The sequence below is a fragment of the Camarhynchus parvulus genome, chromosome 2 (assembly GCF_901933205.1).
Source record: "Camarhynchus parvulus chromosome 2, STF_HiC, whole genome shotgun sequence".
Taxonomy (NCBI): domain Eukaryota; kingdom Metazoa; phylum Chordata; class Aves; order Passeriformes; family Thraupidae; genus Camarhynchus; species Camarhynchus parvulus.
This window is the reverse complement of record NC_044572.1, coordinates 55,249,096-55,260,048: the sequence shown is the minus strand read 5'-3', so window position 1 is coordinate 55,260,048 and position 10,953 is coordinate 55,249,096. Positions and strand designations below refer to the sequence as shown.

General features: G+C 41.3%; 1 pseudogene; it reads left to right on the top strand.

The window, feature by feature from the left end:
* The first annotated feature begins 214 nt into the window (after positions 1-214).
* Positions 215-610, top strand: LOC115912338 (annotated as a pseudogene).
* Positions 611-10,953: the final 10,343 nt, after the last annotated feature.

Sequence of the window (10,953 nt, the reverse complement as noted above, 5' to 3'; positions counted from 1 at the left end):
ACCAGCAGCTGTTCCCCCACCCCAGATGAAATCTAGGGGCCCATGCTGGGCATGTGGAAAGAAGGGGCATATTGTTAAAGATTGCAGATCCAGAGATCAGGGAAACGGGAGAGGGAGGGGGCACCGGGGCTGCACACAGCCCCCTCCCCCCGCCACCATCATCAAAGAGCCAGAGCTTCGGCAGCGGCGGCCGGAGAGGCCAGAAAGGGCAGCCATGACGTCAGCATCCACAAAAGTCGGAGAGATTTTCTCAGCCGCTGACGCCGCCTTCACACGCCTAGGAGAGCTGACGATGCAGCTGCACCCGGAGACAGACAGCTCCCCCGCGGAGTCCCGCTGGATGGAGCCAGAGCTGGTGCTGCTCTGCAGGGCCGTGTCCTGATTCAGAGAAGACCTGAACTGCCTCAGCACCCTCATCAAGGACCACACGGTGGCGCAGCTGAAGGCGGCGGCCAAGCGCAAAGCCTACGAGGAGAGTGGGGTCCCCCTGCCCCCCCTGCCGCCAACTCCCCCAAAAAAGGACCCCAGAAAAACCTCCCGGATCTGGGAGAGAGGCCCCCCACAACCCGCCCGGGCCCCCTGGGAAGAAGCTGAATGTGGAGCTTCTTGAAGACCAAGCGTGCATCCTGGCAACTGCCCTGCCAGCAGTAAATCAGTTCCCTAGGGGAGACGAGACAAAAAAGCCCTGCCCAGAGGCACTGGGCCACCTGAGCACTAGAGGAAGGCCCACGGGTCATAATTAAAAATGAGCTAGGAGTATGGGAACAGGGTTGGAGACTGGTACTCACAGGGCGAGGGTATGCAGCAGTCAAGAAAAATGGTAAAATTAAATGGTGCCCGGTTAAGTCAGCTAAACCGGACCTTCAGGGCGAAACTAATAAAACTTGTGAAGTTTTTTTTGCAGGATTGAGTCTTTAGACACTCCTGCAACCTGTATACCTCATTTCCTGAAGGCCACGACAAATCGTCAAGCAGCTTGGCGACAGACCATGCTGGGGTCGTGAAAAACTCCATGGCCGAACTAAAGGAGACGCTGGCACAGAGAAGGACTGGGAGAGAGGCTCAACAAAAATATTTTCAATCATGGTTCAAAGTTTCGAAGGATAGTGGTCTTATTGCCTAAAATGTAAGTGATGTCCATCAAGTAGAGTTCGAATTCTGGCCAAGTTCTAGCTCTACTTGAATGAAATCATCAACAATCATCCCAGAGGTTTTCTGCATTAAAAAGTTCAAAAGGAATTTGGAGAACCATGAATCCGGACATGAGTTCTCCAATTCTCTCTTGTTGAAATTCATCAGTCATCGCAGACTCTGGGATGATAGGTCAGTGTTGTAGTGACGGGCAATCATATGGTTTCAAATCATCAACTGTGTTACCTGACTGATTAAGTTGATTTTCATCCCAAAACATTGACAGGGAGAAGCCTCTCCAAAAAGTGCCGGAAAACTAAGGAGGAAGTCCTACAAAGACACTTTGAGTCATGGTTCAATTCGTCCCCATGACTGATCGTCCTTGATTCCAACCTATGAGGCCCTCTTGCTGCAATACCCCTGGAAGTGATTTTGGGCCTTACATTTTGGATGAGTTTACTTTGTTGAAAATCGGTTATAAAAGTTAACATATTTTTTTTGTTAGACATAGTTGCTTTAAGACAAGTTATGGAAATGGTCATTGTTTTTTCCAGTTGCCAGTTTTTACCACATTTCAGTTCAGTAGCCTTTGTGTTTTTTATAGCCTTTATACTTTCTATGTTTATAATTAGTCATAAGAGGGGGGGAAATGTGGGAGGTCGAGGACCAGCAAGATATCATGATGTCACAGGCAGACGGAACCCCTCCCCTTCTGCCATTAAACCGTTAGCCCCTGCTATAAATTACCCTGTCCTACCATTAATAAACGCCATTTACCGTCGACCACACTGGTGTATGCGAGTAATTGGACCGAGTGGCAAAGAGGGCTGCCGCCGTGCTGTTCCCAATCCAGGACGCCGCGCCTCAAGCGGAGGCAACACAAAATTATGATTTTAGTTTTCTGAATGTGTAAATTTAGTTAATAACAAATGCAATATTTATTTTGCACAGTTGAATTCTGTTCACAAATGGGAAAAAAACCAGTTAATAAATTATTACTAGAGTTTATGGTGCTATACAGGAAGATATTAAGATGGAAGTACTGGAAAGCTGAACTATTCTGCTGGTGTTCTGAGGAAGAAGACAGCATTCAGTGAAACTCAGGGGTGCAGTCTTACTGAAGCCTGAAGCTCTCAGTTTAGGAAAGGGTCACAGTATTTTCCTGTCTCAAAAAGATGCTCAATTGATTATAACTTGAAAGGGTCTCCACATGTTGCTGAAAAGCCCCACAGCATACACAACTGCCTGCTCCACCTCTGTCCTCATCTCTTTCTAGGATGCTCCTGCTCCTGACAACAGCTCTGCGGTTTGCTTGACTGCACACTGAATTGCTCAGAGAGATACTTGTCTAGCCCAGCAGCAGAGCACAGCTCCGTCACAGCAGAGATTATGGGTGTCACACCTGTTAACTTCTTACTATTCAAAAAGTCCTAAATAGAAATAAAATAAGTCTTAACAAAGTCAGAAATACTGTATTTTTAGCTGGCTGTTGAAGATTGCATGCAAGATGTTTTCCATTACCATCTGTATGGCAGATTACCTTTGTCAAGTGGGCAGTTTGCCTTATCTCTCTCTTTGAGTGACCACATTCACACCTCCCTCGGGAGGGGACCTCTGCTGATAACAGACTATTGAATGTCAGTGCATGACTGATAAGAACTATAACATCCCATTGTGAGATGCTCCGCCCAGAGGGAGGAGCCAAGCATTGCTACCCCGATATACACTGAGGTTCTGGAACACCAGCTAGGCTTTTCTCCACGGGATTCCCTAGAGGAATAGCAGCTGCCTCTTCCTCCACTGGGTCTTCAGAGGAAGACTACATCCTTCTCTACAGATCCCTTTGCTCCAACAGAATGACACCTGATACCTCAGGAGGACTGCAGCCACATTTTCAATCAGACTACCACCAACACCCTGGCCGACAGGGTGTCAGGTTGGGTTCTGACTCTGTCAGTGTTGTTCTAGTGGACTGCATTGTTTATTTTATTCTTTTTTTTTTCTCTATTAAAGAACTGTTATTTGCTGCTCCCATATCTTTGCCTGAGAGCCCCTTAATTTAAAATTATAGCAATTCAGGGGGGTGGGGAGGGTTTACATTCTCCATTTCAGGGGAGGCTCCTGCCTTCCTTAGCAGACTCCTGTCTTTCCAAACCAAGACACTGGCTTTCTTTCTAACTAGAAAAGCTGCTTAAGTAATTCTTGGAGGAGCAAATTATCAAAGAATGTAAAAATGGGATGTTCTTTAGACAAAGAACAAAATAATTTTGGAGGAAATGCCTTGAGTTGTACCTCCAACCTGTTGAAGATCATGGAACAGGGGCCTAAGACCAGTGAGGATGGTTATATGGGAATAAGCACTGTCCTGCATCCCTTTTTTGTAGTTAAAATATCACTGGGCAATTAGTGCTTCACCACCACCATGCTACCTGCAGAGCATGGCATGGTTTCAGTGCACATCACTGGTGTCTGGCTGACAGTTCTGCCAGTTTGATTAAAACAGTCAAAGTAGATTTGAGATGTTTGAGGACAGTTTTGTTCTCAGTGTGGTGCATGACCATTCTCTATATATGACTATCAGTATAATGTCTGAATGCTTTTCTGGCTTGGTACTTCTTGTCCTTGATTTGTATTTGTTCAGGGACAAGGAGCAGAGCCAGATCAAGGGTTTGGGATAAAGCCAGACAGGACTTGATTAACTTGCCTCTAACTACAGTAATTACTATAATAAAGACTAATGCCTTAATTAGCATTTTAGAAGACAAGAAAGGGTGGAGATATTCTTCAGTTCATCCTAGAAAAACAAATACATGTTTAGCTTTTGCCTCCATCACCTCGTGTACTAGCCTATGCTTTAGCCAAACCCTTCATTTTTACCAAGTGCAACAGGATGCTTTCTGGATGCATGTTTGTGTGCCAGAGATTTAACAGCACAACAGTGCAAGATCAAGCTTTCATCTCTATGCCAGAAGCTTCTAAGAGTCATGATAAAGATTCCACTACCATATTTCACTAGGAAGGGAAAAACATAATTTCTGAGAATCTACTTGGTTTTTAAATAAATTTAATTTCATACATAAAGTAAAATATGGTCACGTCACTAATATGCTTGACAGAGACAAACAGAAGTGCTTAACACATTCTCAGCCTTTAACAGAGATGATGAATCAAGGGGGTTTCAGTGCTATGAGCTGGAATACAATGACTATGAGAATGATCAACTCCCAGTTGACCCTGAAGTTGTGTGGGATCTGCTGGATCCCTAAAAATCTATGGTGCCTGATGGGATTCATCCAAGAGGTTTCAGAGTTACCTGATGTCATCACATTTTTGAGTGATCTTGGGAATCTGGAGAGGTTCCAGCTGACTGAAAACTGGGGAATATTGTCCTGATTTTCAGGAAGGACAAGAAGGAGGACCCTGGGAACTACAGACCTGTCAGTCTCTCTTCAGTGCCTGATAAAGTTATGGAGAAGATTATTCTTGAAGGTATTAAAAAAAACCCTGAAAGACAATGCAGTCACTGGTCACAGCCAGCACAGCTTCCTTAGAGCAATGTCCTGCTTGTCAAGCATGATATCCTTTTATGACAAGGTAACCCCCCTAATTATCAAAGGAAGGCAGTTGATGTAAGTAAATCTTTTCATACTGCCTCTCACAGTATCCTCTGGGACAAAATGTCCGGCCCACATCAGGGCATGCATGAGCCACAGGCTCACAGGCTGGGCACAAAAGCTTATAGTGAATGGATTGGCATCAGAATGGTGTCCTGTCACTGGTGGGGTTCCACAGGGCTCCATCATAGGCCCCATTCACTTTAACATCTTCATAAATGATTTGGATGCAGGATGGAAAGGGATACGGAGCAAATTCTCTGATGATACAAAACTGGGTGGAGCTGTTGACTCCCTCCAAGGCAGAGAAACCTTGAAAAATCAGAGAGATGGGTAATCACCAACCATATGACAAGGGAAAGTGCTGGATTCTGCACCTGGGATGGAGCAACCTTGGATGTATGGATATGTGGGGAATGACATGCTGGAGGGAAGCACCACAGAAAGGGACCTGGGAGTCCTGGTTGGCAGGAAGTTGAATGTGAGTCAGCGGCGCCCTGGCAGCCAGGAGGGCCAGTCGTGTCCTGTGATGCATCAGGCAGAGCATTGCCAGCTGGGCAAGAGAGGGGATTGTCCCACTCTGCTCTGCTCTGGGGCAAGTTCACCTCAAGTCCTGTGTACAGCTTTGGTGACTGCAATATAGGAACAATATAAAGATTTGGAGACTGTCCAAAGGAGGGCAGTGAAGATGGTGAAGCACCTTGAAGGGAAGCCATATCAGGAGTGGCTGAAGTCACTTGGTCTGTTCAGCCTGAGGAAGAGGAGACTGAGTGTACAACTCATCCCAGTCTGGTCTACAACTTCCTTGTGAGGGGAACAGGAGGGGCAGACACTGCTCTCTTCTCTGTGGTTCACAGTGACAGGATCTGAGGGAATGGCCTGAAGATGTGTCAGGGAAGATTTAGGTTGGATATTAGGAAAAGGTTCTTCACCATCCAGGTTTGTTGGGCACTGGAACAGGCTCCCCAGGGAAGTGGTCACAGCACCAAGCCTGACAGTTCAAGAAACATTTGGACAATGCTCTTGGGTACATGTTGTGACTCTTGGGGCATCCTGTGCATGGCCAGGAGGTGGGGATCGATAATCATTGGGTCTCTTCTTACTTGACATATTCTGTGATTCTGTGATTTTGTAAGCCAAATGTTTTCCCTACGTTTCTCCACAACACCTTGCCTTGTTGAAGAGAAGAGCTAACAGCTAAGTACTCCTATTCAACAGAGGCAGAGAGGAGTTTTGGACTCCATCTGAATTGCTAAATGAAAATGGAAACAATCCCCTATGCATGGGAAATCACAGTTTTTAATAATTCAGATATAGACAGACTGATGTGAAGTACGAGTCTCAAATTCTCCTTTTAATGAAACAAAACAAAATGAAACAAAGCAAAACAAAAACCTTACAAGGAAGGGTACCTTCTGAGCACAGAGTATGTGTCACTTCAAAAATCTATGTCAGATTCTTTCTCATGATACTTCAATGTACTCTTTTATGATATAACAGCATTTTCACATTTAGATTAAAACCCCACATCTTTCTCAAGGCCTAAAGAGTTTGAAGACAGGATTCTGACTATGAGTCATTGTTGATATGATGTTTACCTCCACACATAGCATTTAAAGCATTCTGCATGGTCATACTCATCATTCATAATGGAAATCTCAAAAGCCTGTGGCATTACGATGTGCTCTACTTAAAGTAGTTCATGTCCATGTCAGTTACAAGCCACAAAGCTGTGTAGTCTGCATATACATGTACAATAGGTTGAAATGCTAAGGAAATAAGGAATATTTTTCACAAATAGACATACATGAAAAACCTCAATAAAAGGCTTCATGGCACTTTCCTCTTTATGTATTGCAGAAGTTTTGATGAAAATAATTGCAGTACTCTAAGATCTATTTAAAGAATAGGCAAGGAAATCAGTGCTTCCCTGAAGCTTGGAAGACCTTAACCTCATCTCTTCTCACTCACATTCAACATCTCAGCAGTCTCAAAGACTGAGCCTTTTGTGTCTGTACTTCAGCTCCTCCACTTAATAAAGAGGTATAAAAAGGGGGGTTTTTATCTGGGGACGTATCTCTTATAAAACTATTCAAAATTTTCAATAATTAGATATCGTAACTGAGTCTTAGATATGTTATTTGCTAGGATAATGTGTTTGTAGTAGATCAGCATGTATTTTGGTCAAGCTAAATATTTCAGGAAGCTTTCTAGGGTCTTGGGTTTAAAAAATCTAGACTCTCACAAAATCTAGGTGAGTATTTAGAATTCAGCTTCTCTGAGCTCCTGCAACAGACAACCTATCCAACAGACACTGAGCAGGCATAACAGGCATAAAAATACAAGCTTCAGGCAATTTGTCCTTAAGCTCCCCATTTACAAAATTTTTGCAGATCTAATTGTGCACCCCTTGGCAGCCCCATGGAATTTGTGCTTAACTCTCTAATTAATGGCCTTATGAATATATTCTATTCTAAGAAATAGTTACAGAAGTACTTATAATAGAAGATATACTTACACCTACTTTAAATGATCCTTCTTAGATGATTTAAAATACATGTTTATCTCTTAGTTAATTTAAAATACTCTCTATGTGTTGTAACACTATTCTTAATATGCGGCATATATTGTACATGTACTTCTTAATTTGTGAGTAAAATAGAAAAATAAATAAAAATAACTAGGAGATGTTTTCCTAAAGTGAAAGTGTTTATTTCAATAGCATGTTATGCTGGTACAGAGGGAGATCATCACAAGAACAGAGTCAAAAATACTTGGTACAATAGGTGATTTTCTCTGGAATTAGGCAGATCACTCCAGTATATTCCTAGAAGTGTTAAAGCCTTAAGCTGGCATGCCCCACAGTAAAACACCAAATTGCTGAGGACCCAAAATTGTCTTGACAATATTCCTTCACCAGTATTTCGCCAAAACCTTCAGCTAGTGCAAGATGCAGAAAACCTTAGCAGTACTATTTCTATGATATCCTGATGACTGCAAATATTAAAAAGAATGTCACCCAGCTCTGCTTTCCTCATGAGCTAGTTCTATTCAGAGAATCTCAAACTCCAATATAAATAAATATTCACAAGGTGAAAGCAGGCATTCTTACCTTTTCTGCGATTTACAACATACTGTGCACTTGACTTCTTTAAAAGTCAGACTTAGTAACTAATACCAATACATAAGAACTAAAGATTTCATTTTTCTCCTTTTTTCTCTAAAGGCATCCTTTAAAATAAAGCTAACACTTTTCTCCACTAAAGAGAGAGGAAAACTGAAGGTGGGCGCAGCAAAATGTGCTGTGGAACATATCACAAGTGGTGTGGCTCTGCTGTTGCTATACAATTTTACTGTGTTTTCCTCATTTCTAATCCCATTTATTCATCCCACACTGGGGATGTCACACTGCTGCAGAGTGTAGAGGCAGCCATGGCTCCCAAAGGATGATGAGAGCCCAGTGCTGACTATCCACCACTGCACATTGGCTTTAGTACAGGACTGTCTCACATGCGGCACCCTGCTTCAATGCCTCCATGGCTTCATAGCCATTCCATCTGGTGCTATGAAGCCTTCATTTTCCTTGTTTAGTAATTTATAGTCTAGAATAAAACAATTTATAACTGAGCATCTCTGTTTACTTTTTAATTATGAATATGTATACTGTAAAAAGGATGAAATTATTCTTGATAATAACTCCATAAATATGTGCTATCCATTATTGTGGTGGGACTCCTATTTGTCTCCTATAGCAAATAGTCAGAAATTAACAATTTGACTTCAGGAGCCAATGTTAATTTTATGTGAGTTGCAGATGAATGTCAATACTAATTATGAAGTGCAGAAAATTAGAAACTAAGGATAATCAGGTATTTATCCCTATTGATTACTATTGATGACTATTTGATTATTTATCACTAAAATGTCATAGGATAATCAATTAATTTTCCACCAAAAAAAGTGCCATTTTCCATTTTCATTGACTCAACAGGATTCATCATCCATGTTGAATAAGGGAAAAAAAAAAGATACAAAGTCCATTAATATCTACAACCAGCAAAATGTTAATGTTAATCTAATTATTTGCTCTGTGTGATGTGTCTTTGGACAGTCAGGTCCTTCACAGGACTCTAGCTGAGTAGAAAGGCTCTTTTCTGAAAAGCAGAAAGAAAAATGAGCTGAACAGTAAGGTCTGTTTTGCAGCAGATTTTACTTACACTGCAGAAATTGCAGAGTATCAGCAGTTCAAAATTACAAACGTGCTGCACCTGGTTCCTAAACAAACAGAGCACAACATAGGACTCTCCCTTGATGACTTATTTTTGATGGAATCATTGAGCCAAGGCAGAAAGCTTGAATTATGAAAGCAGCACCCTCTATAGGCCTGCTTATTCCAGCTACAATTACCTTTTCTCACTGAAGGTTGCCTATATTATCAATAGTTCTGTCAACATTTTAAAACCTTCTCAGAGTAATTCAGATTGTTGAATGTAAATAAGCCACCTGCTTTCAGAGATCAAAACAAGATTTATTTATTTATTTATTTATACTGATAAAGAAGGGCCCTGCACACAAATGAGAAAACACTCCCCATCTCTTGCTTTAACCTGTTTCTGGTAATCCAGATGATGTTCTAACTGAAAAATAGGTTACAGCGAAGGAATTTATTGATGCATGTGTGTACCTGTATAACATCACATGAAAAGTGATGCCACCCAGAACTTGATGTTTTGTGCATGTGCTGCCCAAACTGTTCACTGCAGTACAAGGGATCTCTAGGAAAGCCATGACAGGGTCTTATCACATAAGATGGCAATATCAAACCCCTTCTTTTCAACTAATGCTGTCAATATTACAAGGAAAGTATTGCCTTTAATAATACCCCGTGGAAGACACATGCTCTTTTGTCACTGGTGCTGGGCACTGAGAATCTATTGCTGTGCCTGGAGCTGGCTGATGGTTGGGAAATATGGGGCCCAGCACAATGCAATCTCTTCTAGAGTGTAAAGATATTTGAGTGACAGAAATGCTCCCATACGGTTTTTTGTTTTGGTGAATGACACCAAGCTCCTCTTTCCTTCCCTCTCAACATTTTTTGTTGCTCTAAGAGCAAATACAGATTCTAACAGAAAAGGAGTATGACAGACTCATTAGCATAAATATCCTTGTCATTTTAACCTTGTGCTGTCAGAGCCTGTCAAGCTTCATCTTCCTGCTGCCTCCTTTTATTCTTTCTCACATCTACACCCATATCTAGTGCATTACACTCATGTCTAAGCAGGGAACAGGGTAGATTTTAGTTCACGTTTCATAGGCCAACCTCAATTCTCTGGAACTTGGCACATTTTGTACACAACCATGCTTGACTATAACTTATGTGCAAAAAATGAAAACTTTATTTTCACTTTTCATTATCTCAGTATGCACAGCATAAAGCAAATACACCCGCGCATGTGCACATGCACACACACACACATATATAGTATATATATTTATATATATATGCACACTTTTAAACTCTGAGGCAATTTCTATCTGACTTACTATATAAACAGTACATTTTGCAGTGTGAAGGAATTCCATACTCTTTTAACCTCTCCAGTCTCAAAGCTAATCTCACAGCTCCCAGTGGGAGCTTTGCCATTGGCTTCACCAGGAACAAGTTCAGGTTTCCTATTTGTAATAAAAATGTCCATAAAAAATAATTTACTATCTTTTTTAAAAGTTCTCCTATTTCTTTCGTACAAATGAAATAACTTATATTTACTGTATTCCAGTATAAAAGTTTAATTATCTCCAATATGCCAACATTTTCTCACTGTGTTTCTTTCAAGGTTTTTCTAAGAGCACAACTCTTAGTATATTCCTTTCAAACCTATGCATTCTAAGTAGCAAGTTTTTTGTTTCAAGACAGATATTACATGTTATTTATTCAGGCTTTTTTCTACTAAAATAGTTCAGAAACAAATTTGAGATTTCATGACAAAACATATTCTTATATACCTGTGTCAAACACATTCCTTTTTCATATGCACCAACACTGAGATTATATAATAATGACAGGCAATAAGACTTAGATGTTTCTCACAAGTACTGGAAACACACAATCAGAAATCCTACTATCCTTAAATCAGTGAGTATGATTTGAAAAGGAGATTTTGATATTTTTAGCATCTCATATAGTCTGGGGCATGTTCAAGCAAGTTAG